General features: G+C 38.1%; 1 long non-coding RNA gene across 3 annotated transcripts; it reads left to right on the forward strand.

Moving 5' to 3' along the window:
• The first annotated feature begins 479 nt into the window (after nt 1-479).
• On the forward strand, nt 480-3450 carry LOC143492525 (uncharacterized). 3 transcript variants are annotated; one of them, XR_013125267.1, is made up of 5 exons: nt 480-701; nt 1126-1413; nt 1557-1713; nt 2034-2129; nt 2800-3450. It is a non-coding gene; the product is annotated as an uncharacterized LOC143492525 (long non-coding RNA). The 3 variants fall into 3 exon arrangements; XR_013125269.1 differs by having other exon boundaries at nt 484-701; nt 1221-1413; XR_013125268.1 differs by having other exon boundaries at nt 680-701; nt 1104-1413.
• Nucleotides 3451-12136: the final 8686 nt, after the last annotated feature.

Raw genomic sequence — 12136 nt, forward strand, 5'->3', positions numbered from 1 at the left:
AACAAATGATTGCTTTTCCTGTAGCATACCTACCATCACGTTAAACTATCCCCTACTGTTGACCACTTTTCGATTTATTGCTTTCTCAAGTACATTACCTGCCTTTACAAAAACCTTGTTATTTACAATATTCACATTCGTCAACGCTTCACATTTTAAATGAATACTACACCACGTTATCTCTTTGCAGTCTATCTAATTCAAATTTAAGGTAAACTAGATTATCGGTAGCAAGCCGTTTTAAATTCCATATCAGTGCTGCTCTTTGTGGTCTCATGTGGTTTAAGTAATCCTGAGGCACGAAGTTTTTTACAAAAAAAAAAAAAAAGAATACAGACCCCACTCCACTCATAAATGTGTTATCATAAAGGCAGGGTTTAAATACAACCATGAGCTTATTTGCTCACCTGACTTTTCTGGCTCGTTTGCCCAAACTTTCCCTGCAAGTAAAGCTTCTGTGAATGCCATTTGAATTTCACAAAATTGATCGTTAAAAGCATCAACTTGAAGGTTTTTGTGAATGAAATTTTTTTTTTCATAATCCCAAGTAAGTTCTGATTACATTTTGGCAATGCATAATGTTTTAGCAGCAACATATATTGTACATTGATAAAATAGCTATGCTCTACTGAAGAGATTGCATTGTGTCCCGGATGTACATTTCGAAATGGTGAAGATGGTGGCATGTCTAGAAAATGCGGGTAAGTTTACTGGTTATTATATAAACATTGAGAACGCACACATTATTTTTTAATCTATCCCAATGTATATGATGTGACTATCAGTTTGTGCCAGTGTACTAAAAGTAATTAGATTTAAGGTAGTTAAACTTGGCTAGCGCTATTTGCGTTACTCGAATAGTTCACCAGTCAGTCGGTTTGCTTCACAAGAACGAAAAAAGTTTAAAATGGCAACTTTTAATTAGAAAGTAGTGGTTTTCTTTTTCTATCGGTAATAGTTCGGTGTACAACTGGACAGTTGGTAAGCTAATTAGTTAGATAGCTAGCTAATTATCTGCTGAAAACCACGGTACTGCTATCTAGTTAGGTTAGAAACCGATGCACATCCTGTGTTTGTCCTTGTTTATTCACTTTAACATTTAGAGATGTCTGTCAATGTGGGCAGGAGGAGCAAAAACAATACTGAGAGCGATCACCCCCATTCCAATATTAAACGAGCTCGACGTTCTGAAGTTAACTTCCTTCCCAACCTTCCCAAAGGAGAGATCCAGCATACTATGGAAGAGATTAGACTTCAAATCATACAAGAAGTTCAAAAAGCAGAGGAAAACCAGTTAGTGATTGGAAAACTCATGCAGACAATCTTTGGCCTTCATCGGCAAGATATCGTTAAGGGGATCTACTGGTGAGGGACATTTTGAAGAACTGGCCAGCTCTATGAATAGAGTCACAGGTAATGACTATACCTCAATCACTTGGTACAAAATTTAGCTAAAACTCACGTCATCTTTGCAGCACACAAGAATGCCATTATAGCTAATAGTCAGCCAGCCTGAAACAAGCATTATGTAGACATGTATGTTTATGTCTATGCAGGTGTTTACAGAGTTCCATCACATAACTAATGTGAACTTGTGCAATCAGTTCTACTCTGAGTTGGACTAATACACACTACGACTGATCACCTTGTTCAGGCAGAAGGCATTGCAGACAGGCAAGACAGCAGTGACACTTAGAGACATATGATTGGCAGGTATGTTTGGGATGTACCTTGCTATCAGCAATTCAACCTTATTTCTGTTTAAAGGACACACATAGTACCATTATACTAAGTGTGTCCTTTAAACAGAAATAAGGTTGAAGTGCTTATTTTCTGAATTGTCGATTAATGTTGGCTTTGAAATGCTTTGGATCATTTCAAAATGTAAATAATGTAATCTTAAAACATGTAAAGTTAATAATGAACATCTATGCTATCATATTGAATTAGTGGGATAAATTATTTGATGTATAGATATGATGTTGGTAAAAAGAGTTTTTATATTAACTATTTCTTTTGATTTGTCAATCTAGGAGGAAAATCATATAAACACCAGACGCACTTTGTTTCTTCATGCACTTCCTCTCTACCTTGGCAAGGATGCCTCCAAGTTCTTCAAGACCTACAATGTAAGCAATCTCACACACAAATATCAATTAAGATGGTTCATTATGTGAGATCCTTGAAGACGTGTTGCACACAAGTGAGTCTTTATTTTTACACATTTGTTCTTTTTCTTCTATTGTTTTATGGGTGACAAACGAACTGTACCATGGTTCAATTGATCAACCTCTTTTGTTAGGACCAAATTTTGGTCCTTTGCTCCAGAATGTTTGCAATATGAAAGCACCTGTAAAGGCGTCTCACTGAAGTAACAAGCTGGTGTCTGATGCTCACAAAACAATCAATATTAAATATTCAGAGATGCAGCCTATGTAGGTGATGACAGGATATAGAAGTTTTTTTTAGAGCACTCACTAAACTGTAAAGTGAAATCAAATCAAACTAAATATATAGTGTAACAGTCACATCAACATTGGTACATACTGTTAAGTGAAAACAACCTTAGTGTTTAAATCTTTCATAATCAGATTACAAGTGGACATCATAGACAACAGCATTTACATTTTTTGTCATTTGTGGACAATGTGTCCAGCTGACCTAGTCTTTAGTCTTTGTCTCCTTGTCTTTAGTATTCTAGAATGCACTCTTCTCTCTGAGCATTAATAAATGTACGTTTTATGACTCTGTAACCTTACTTCTGCAGCTCTCCATATAAGACTGTATATTTTTTTGCAGCATGAAGAAGCATAGACATCACTGACACTCCTGTTGCCCTTTTCACTACTAGTGGAGACTTCTTTAGCTGCATCAGCATCTTCCTTGTAGTCTTCACACCTTGGCTGGTGCATTCCTTTTGTTGTTTGGCTTGATCTATGCTTTCCATTTGCAATATCCAAAGAAACTCATCCACACATTCTCATTTGTCCAGAAAGAACTTGTGTGTCTAGATGATGGTAAACCACTAAAACCATGTTTGCTCAGACTGAAAAATTATTTGTTGAAAGGTTGAACCAAACAACTAAATGCACACATGCACCTTCTTCAATTCAACACACCACCACCATGTTGGAGTCTCTGTGGTGGGTGTGGTGTGGGTGGGGTTTCTCATGTTAAAATAGTTATACAAGTTGCTTTATGTGAGGTTATTTGATTGCACACATCTTTACAATAGACCAAATAATATTCTATTTGCAAATTCACATTGCAGATCATTGCAGATTGTTTACACACTGTCTTTAAAATGGCTGTTTTTTATTGCCATTATAATGGCTGCATATTTTTTGCCATTACAATGGCAGCCTGTTAATGTTGGTATGTCTGTAATGACAACTTGTTATTGCTATTGCCTTAGAAATTGCAGTGTTTTATGGATTAATAAATATTTTTTATTGTTAAAAAACAAACCACTGGCCTGTTTATTGTAAAAACAGTCATATGCAAATTTCCTGGATGCAGGACACCAAGTGTGGAGTGTTTCTATATTTCACAACTGACAAAAACTGCTTTATAGCCTTTCATACACACTAAAGTGCTACAATAAACATTTAATTGAAACCACCTGATGAAATAGGCTTTCACTTTATGTGGTTCATAAGCTGTTTAAAATGTTATCAATTGCAGATTTGTTTTACAGTGTTCAAGCATTTAGGATTTACACTATGAATTATATTGCAAAATGTATATAATGTTTTACATATAAGCCTAACCATATGAGCTTCATGTGCTCTATGCCAAGTTTAGTGCAAATTGAAAACTATTGCTCACATGAAACACCACACACAAAGCTGATCTCAGCATGTGATTTAGTTCTGTGATCTGAATCATTTTGCCAATACACATTATTTTGATCCTTTTGGCCCTTAAGTGCCTCAACTGAATCTTTTTTTTTACATAAAGTACACTGCCTGACCAGCAATGAACCTTTTAAGTCACCAAAATGTCCTATTTCATTACTGAGATTAATGAGATATCAGTATGGTAGTACTTGGCCTCCATCTAGTGGCCATATTCTGACTGAAAACTATTGCTCACATGAAACACCACACAAACACACACAAAGCTGATCTCAGCATGTGATTTAGTTCTGTGATCTGACTCAATTTCCCAATACACATTATTTTGATCCTTTTGGGCCTTTAGTGCCCTAATTGAACCTTTTTTTGCACATTGATTTATTTGTGCATTTTTTTCCACTCAAATAGCTTCTTTTCACATTTAGGGTCTAAAGGACCTTTTGGGCCTCTGCCTATTGAGGCCAAGAGGCCTATTCGTGTGTGAACCCGCCAATTGCCGCTTGCGGCTATATTTATTATTATTATTCTTCTTTTTCTGCCCTAAAACGCGTCGTGCAGCCTAAACCGTAAGTCCTACAGACTTCTCCTTTGGCCAACTTGTAGTACTCCTCTCCGCTACTCAGGCGCAACACGCCAGCCCGATCCGACCATAGGTGGCGCTATAGCGCACAAAATCGCATGAAAAAGTTTACACAGGTGTTTCTCCTACACCGTATGTCCTAGAGATAAAATTCAAACTGCATCTGATCAGGCATGAGCTCATCTAAAAAAAGTTCCATTGAAGCGATATGCTCCGCCCCTTACATGTCGAGCTAATTTGCATAATATGCAAATACCCACACATTTTTGAGCGCGTACTAGTCCCTGGATTTTTCACATACATGCACATATGTGGTATCTAGGTGTTCAGAAGAGTCTGAACTTTAATAGTTATGGAGCCAAAGTGCACATTTCTGCACATGGGCGTGGCCACATGCATCAGAAGTCAAGCGTCGAAAATTCCTTCGCCAAAAATCCACATATTCTGCTGTATCTCAGGCATACTTTCATGTATTCACTCCAAATTTCACACACATGTACCTATTGGGTGTCTAGACCGGCACATACATTTTGGCAGACATGCACACCTAGGTGGCGCTATAACGGCCAAAAAACTCTCCTGCCCTCCATGCTTTCATGTAGAAGGACAATCATGATCTCATATGATTCTATGCAAAATCACTAACAACTTTGTAATTGCAAGTGCTTTGCAAAAAAGTACAGATTTTTGTGTATAATCCAATACATATAATTTACACTTTTCATACTAGTCCTAGGATTTTCACTCCATCACCTCAAATCACATATTATAATATCCAGCAGCATGTGAAATACAAAACTGGTGGAACAAATTCTAAGATTCTTGCAATTTAATATTTTTCATATGCATCACAATGGTACCGTCATGACATATGAACTGCATATTTCAAAAACTCCCCTATATAATGTCTGATTGTTATGAAAATGGACAGACACATTCAGAAGACCACTGAGGTGATATCTGCCAAGTTTGTGCCAAATCCATCCACAAATGGTTGTACTGTGAATATTTTCATTTTCTATGCAGAACATGCATGCAGATCAAAGGTCATTCTTTTCCTCAAAAGAGTTAGAGTTGAGCCTATTCCAGTCAGACCCATTAGCTCAATGGGTAGAGCAATGTGCTCCCAGCCACAATGCACGTGTACAACGGGGGTTCGAATCCCACGTTGGGCAGTATTCCACCATAAGTTTAAAAAGCTGCAATTTAGATTCTGTTTTTTGAGCAGGTACTTCATTCACGAACGTGCTTCATATACTTTCATGTACATTTCATATACCTTTACATGATGTACCAGTGGGTGCAAAATCTTGCCAAACCTCAGCTTGGACCCCGTAATTGCCGCTTGCGGCTATATTTAGGGTTCACACACATAGTGTGGGAAACCTATTGTTATTGCTCGGATTTTTCTTTCTTATTAGGGTTCACACACGTAGTGTGGGAAACCTATTGTTATTGTTAGGTTTTTTCTTCTTTCTTATTATTAGGGTTCACACACGTAGTGTGGGAAACCTATTGTAATTGCTGAGATTTTTCTTATTAGGGTTCACACACGTAGTGTGGGAAACCTATTGTAATTGTCGGGTTTTTTCTTTCTTCTTATTATTATTATTATTTTTCTACTGATAAAACGCATACTGCAGCCTAGACCGTAAGGCCCAGGGAGACCAAACTTGGCATGATGGTGTAGTCTCTTTGCGAGACCGTGCTAAAGCACAGAGACCCACATTGGCCTGATGGTGGCGCTATAGCGCACCTTTTTGCGTTTTGGTCCATATCTCCCAAACCGTAGGGCCTAGAAACAAAATTCCACTTCTGTTGGATTCCTTGGCTCAAGCCAAACAAAAAAGCCTCAAGAACCATTAAGCTCCGCCTACTTAGATTTTTTGCTAATTTGCATAATATGCAAAACCTACTTTTTCCTACTACTCCTTGGTTTTTCATCGGATCACCACAACCTTGGTGTCAAAATATTCAGGAGAATCTCATTATCAAAGTTGCTTAAAAACATTTTGAGATTTGCATACAGTCTGGTTGTCACATGTCAATCAATAGCTCCAAGGCGTGGCCAAATTTACTTAAACAGCCATATCTCAGCAACGCTTTGACGGATCTTCATAAAATTTTAACAGTTGTTAGGGCACATGACTCCGAGGTCATAGGTCAAAGCTGGCCTCGATTGTCCAATAGGGGGCGCTATAACATGGGAAAAACTGTATCTCAGAAACCATTAGTCACATCAAGCCAAAACTTTACAGGCATCATCAGGGGCCCAAGTGATATCAAGACACACAATGATGACATCATCACTCAAAAAACATGGCCGCCATGAGCCAATTAATTTTTATTTGAAATAATTTGCCATTTGACAGACTTACCATTGGCCAAACAACATGAAACCTCACCACTGTGCATATCTCAGGACTATGTGTCATGCTGTGCAGTTTTAAAACATATGGCCACTAGGTGGCGCTATTTGTGAAAATCATGCATAACTCCTCCAAATTTTCACTTACGAACATGCAGCTTGTTTCATTTTATTCCTTGCAGTAGACCTGACAACTTTGCAATTACAAGTCCTATTAAAAAATGCATACTTTTGTCACATTCATCTATTGTTTGAAAATAGCTATTTACAAACTAGTCATAGGAATTTGATCCAATTATGGAAAAATTGCTATGAGCATAATCAGTAGACTCTGTAGGTAAAAACTGAGTAAAAAAATGTTGGATTTTTATTTTTCTGATTGGTCCATTTTCCCATTATATCCTTCTGGCCATGCCATAAATGACCTTTATTGCTATAACTCATAAACCATGTAAGTGATCAACTCCCAATTTGAAAGGCTTTTATAGACTGAGGTCCCTGTGAGGTATGCCAAGTTTGGTTCAAATTGGCCTGTCGGGGGCGCTACAGTACCCAAAAACCTAAGAAAACATAAAAACTCATGCTGCAATCTTGTTATGCAGAATACAGACAAGTAATTGGTCTTGTATTGTCCAGATCAATAAGTTCTATAACATTGCAATTGCATCTTATAACAAAAAGTGCACTGCCTGACCAGAAATGAACCTTTTAATTCACCAAAATGTCATATTGCATTACTGAGATTAATGAGATATCAGTATGGTAGTACTTGGGCTCCATCTAGTGGCCAAACATCGGAACGGACTGAAAACTATTTCTCACATGAAATACCACACAAACACACACACAAAGCTGATCTCAGCATGTGATTTAGTTCTGTGATTTGAATCATTTTGCCAATACACATTATTTTGATCCTTTTGGGCCTTTAGTGCCCCAATTGAACATTTTTTTGCACATTGATTTATTTGTGCATTTTTTCCACTCAAACAGCTTCTTTTGGGTCTAAAGGACCTATTGGGTCTATTGCCTATTGAAGCCAAGTGGCCTATTCGTGTGTGAACCCGCCAATTGCCGCTTGCGGCTATATTTAGGGTTCACACACACAGTGTGGGAAACCTATTGTTATTGTCGGGTTTTTTCTTTCTTTCTTTCTTATTAGGGTTCACACACGTAGTGTGGGAAACCTATTGTAATTGCTGAGATTTTTCTTATTATTAGGGTTCACACACGTAGTGTGGGAAACCTATTGTAATTGTCGGGTTTTTTCTTCTTATTATTATTATTATTATTTTTCTCCGCATAAAACGCATACTGCAGCCTAGACCGTAAAGGCCAGAGACACCAAACTTGGCAGAATGGTGTAGTCTCTTTGCGAGACCGTGCTAAAGCACACAGACCCACATTGGCCTGATGGTGGCGCTATAGCGCACCATTTTGCGTTTTGGTCCATATCTCCCAAACCGTAGGGCCTAGAAACAAAATTCCACTTCTGAGGGATTCCTTGGCTCAAGCCAAACAAAAAAGCCTCAAGAACCATTAAGCTCCGCCTACTTAGATTTTTTGCTAATTTGCATAATATGCAAAACCTACTTTTTTATACTAGTCCCTGGTTTTTTATCGGATCACCACAAACTTGGTGTCAAAATATTCAGGAGAATCTCATTATCAAAGTTGCTTAAAAACATTTTGAGATTTGCATACAGTCTGGTTGTCACATGTCAATCAATAGCTCCAAGGCGTGGCCAAATTTACTTAAACAGCCATATCTCAGCAACGCTTTGACCGATCTTCATAAAATTTTAACAGTTGTTAGGGCACATGACTCCGAGGTCATAGGTCAAAGCTGGCCACGATTGTCCAATAGGGGGCGCTATAACATGGGAAAAACTGTATCTCAGAAACCATTAGTCACATCAAGCCAAAACTTTACAGGCATAATCAGGGGCCCAAGTGATATCAAGACACACAATGATGACATCATCACTCAAAAAACATGGCCGCCATGAGCCAATTAATTTTTATTTGAATTAATTGGCCATTTGACAGACTTACCATTGGCCAATCAACATGAAACCTCATCACTGTGCACATCCCAGGACTATGTGTCATACTGTGCAGTGTTGAAACATTTGGCCACTAGGTGGCGCTATTTGTGAAAATCATGCATAACTCCTCCAAATTTTCACTTAGGAACATGCAACTTGTTTCTTTTTATTCCTTGCAGTAGACCTGACAACTTTGCAATTACAAGTCCTATTAAAAAATGCATACTTTTGTCACATTCATCAATTGTTTGAAAATAGCTCTTTAAGAACTAGTCCTAGGAATTTGATCCAATGATGGCAAAAATGGCATAGGCATAATCTGTAGACTCTGTAGGTAAAAAGTGATTAAAAAAATTTTGGATTTTTATTTTTCTGATTGGTCCATTTTCCCATTATATCATTGTGGCCATGCCATATATGACCTATATTGCTATAACTCATAAACCATGTATGCAATCAACTCCCAATTTGAAAGGCTTTTATATCCTGAAGTCCTTGTGAGGCATGCCAAGTTTGGTTCAAATTGGCCTGTCGGGGGCGCTACAGTACCCAAAAAACTAAGAAAACATAAAAACTCATGCTGCAATCTTGTTATGCAGAATACAGACAAGTAATTGGTCTTGTATGATCCAGATCAATAAGTTATATAACATTGCAATTGCATCTTATAACAAAAAGTGCACTGCCTGACCAGAAATGAACCTTTTAATTCACCAAAATGTCATATTGCATTACTGAGATTAATGAGATATCAGTATGGTAGTACTTGGGCTCCATCTAGTGGCCATACATTGAAACGAACTGAAAACTATTGCTCACATGAAACACCACACAAAAACACACACAAAGCTGATCTCAGCATGTGATTTAGTTCTGTGATTTGAATCATTTTGCCAATACACATTATTTTGATCCTTTTGGGCCTTTAGTGCCCCAATTGAACATTTTTTTGCACATTGATTTATTTGTGCATTTTTTCCACTCAAACAGCTTCTTTTGGGTCTAAAGGACCTATTGGGTCTATTGCCTATTGAAGCCAAGTGGCCTATTCGTGTGTGAACCCGCCAATTGCCGCTTGCGGCTATATTTAGGGTTCACACACGTAGTGTGGGAAACCTATTGTAATTGTCGGGTTTTTTCTTCTTATTATTATTATTATTTTTCTCCGCATAAAACGCATACTGCAGCCTAGACCGTAAGGCCCAGAGACACCAAACTTGGCAGAATGGTGTAGTCTCTTTGCGAGACCGTGCCAAAGCACAGAGACCCACATTGGCCTGATGGTGGCGCTATAGCGCACCATTTTGCGTTTTGGTCCATATCTCCCAAACCGTAGGGCCTAGACACAAAATTCCACTTCAGGTGCATTCCTTGGCTTCAGACAAACAAAAAAGCCTCAAGAACCATTAAGCTCCGCCTACTTAGATTTTTTGCTAATTTGCATAATATGCAAAACCTACTTTTTTATACTAGTCCCTGGTTTTTCATCGGATCACCACAAACTTGGTGTCAAAATATTCAGGAGAATGTCATTATCAAAGTTGCTTAAAAACATTTTGAGATTTGCATACAGTTTGGTTGTCACATGTCAATCAATAGCTCCAAGGCGTGGCCAAATTTACTTAAACAGCCATATCTCAGCAACGCTTTGACCGATCTTCATAAAATTTTAACAGTTGTTAGGGCACATGACTCCGAGGTCATAGGTCAAAGCTGGCCACGATTGTCCAATAGGGGGCGCTACAACATGGGAAAAACTGTATCTCAGAAACCGTTAGTCACATCAAGCCAAAACTTTACAGGCATCATCAGGGGCCCAAGTGATATCAAGACACACAATGATGACATCATCACTCAAAAAACATGGCCGCCATGAGCCAATTAATTTTTATTTGAATTAATTGGCCATTTGACAGACTTACCATTGGCCAAACAACATGAAACCTCACCACTGTGCATATCCCAGGACTATGTGTCATGCTGTGCAGTTTTAAAACATTTGGCCACTAGGTGGCGCTATTTGTGAAAATCATGCATAACTCCTCCAAATTTTCACTTAGGAACATGCAACTTGTTTCATTTTATTCCTTGCAGTAGACCTGACAACTTTGCCATTACAAGTCCTGTTAAAAAATGCATACTTTTGTCACATTCATCTATTGTTTGAAAATAGCTATTTACAAACTTGTCATAGGAATTTGATCCAATTATGGCAAAATTGCTATGTGCATAATCAGTAGACTCTGTAGGTAAAAACTGATTAAAAAAATGTTTGATTTTTATTTTTCTGATTGGTCCATTTTCCCATTATATCATTGTGGCCATGCCATATATGACCTATATTGCTATAACTCATAAACCATGTATGCAATCAACTCCCAATTTGAAAGGCTTTTATATACTGAAGTCCTTGTGAGGTATGCCAAGTTTGGTTCAAATTGGCCTGTCGGGGGCGCTACAGTACCCAAAAACCTAAGAAAACATAAAAACACATGCTGCAATCTTGTTATGCAGAATACAGACAAGTAATTGGTCTTGTATGATTCAGATCAATAAGTTCTATAACATTGCAATTGCATCTTATAACAAAAAGTGCACTGCCTGACCAGAAATGAACCTTTTAATTCACCAAAATGTCATATTGCATTACTGAGATTAATGAGATATCAGTATGGTAGTACTTGGGCTCCATCTAGTGGCCAAACATCGGAACGGACTGAAAACTATTTCTCGAATGAAATACCACACAAACACACACACAAAGCTGATCTCAGCATGTGATTTAGTTCTGTGATTTGAATCATTTTGCCAATACACATTATTTTGATCCTTTTGGGCCTTTAGTGCCCCAATTGAACATTTTTTTGCACATTGATTTATTTGTGCATTTTTTCCACTCAAACAGCTTCTTTTGGGTCTAAAGGACCTATTGGGTCTATTGCCTATTGAAGCCAAGTGGCCTATTCGTGTGTGAACCCGCCAATTGCCGCTTGCGGCTATATTTATTATTATTTTTCCCCCTGTAAAACGCATACTGCAGCCTAGACCGTAAGGCCCAGAAAGACCAAACTTGCCAGCAAGGTGCAGCAGGTGTGCAATGAGAGAAATAGAGACAGGGACCCACATTGGCCTGATGGTGGCGCTATAGCGCACCATTTTGCGTTTTGGTCCATATCTCCCAAACCGTAGGGCCTAGAAACAAAATTCCACTTCTGATGGATTCCTTGGCTCAAGCCAAACAAAAAAGCCTCAAGAACCATTAAGCTCCGCCTACTTAGATTTT

Source organism: Brachyhypopomus gauderio, unplaced genomic scaffold, assembly GCF_052324685.1.
Source record: "Brachyhypopomus gauderio isolate BG-103 unplaced genomic scaffold, BGAUD_0.2 sc78, whole genome shotgun sequence".
NCBI classification, from domain to species: domain Eukaryota; kingdom Metazoa; phylum Chordata; class Actinopteri; order Gymnotiformes; family Hypopomidae; genus Brachyhypopomus; species Brachyhypopomus gauderio.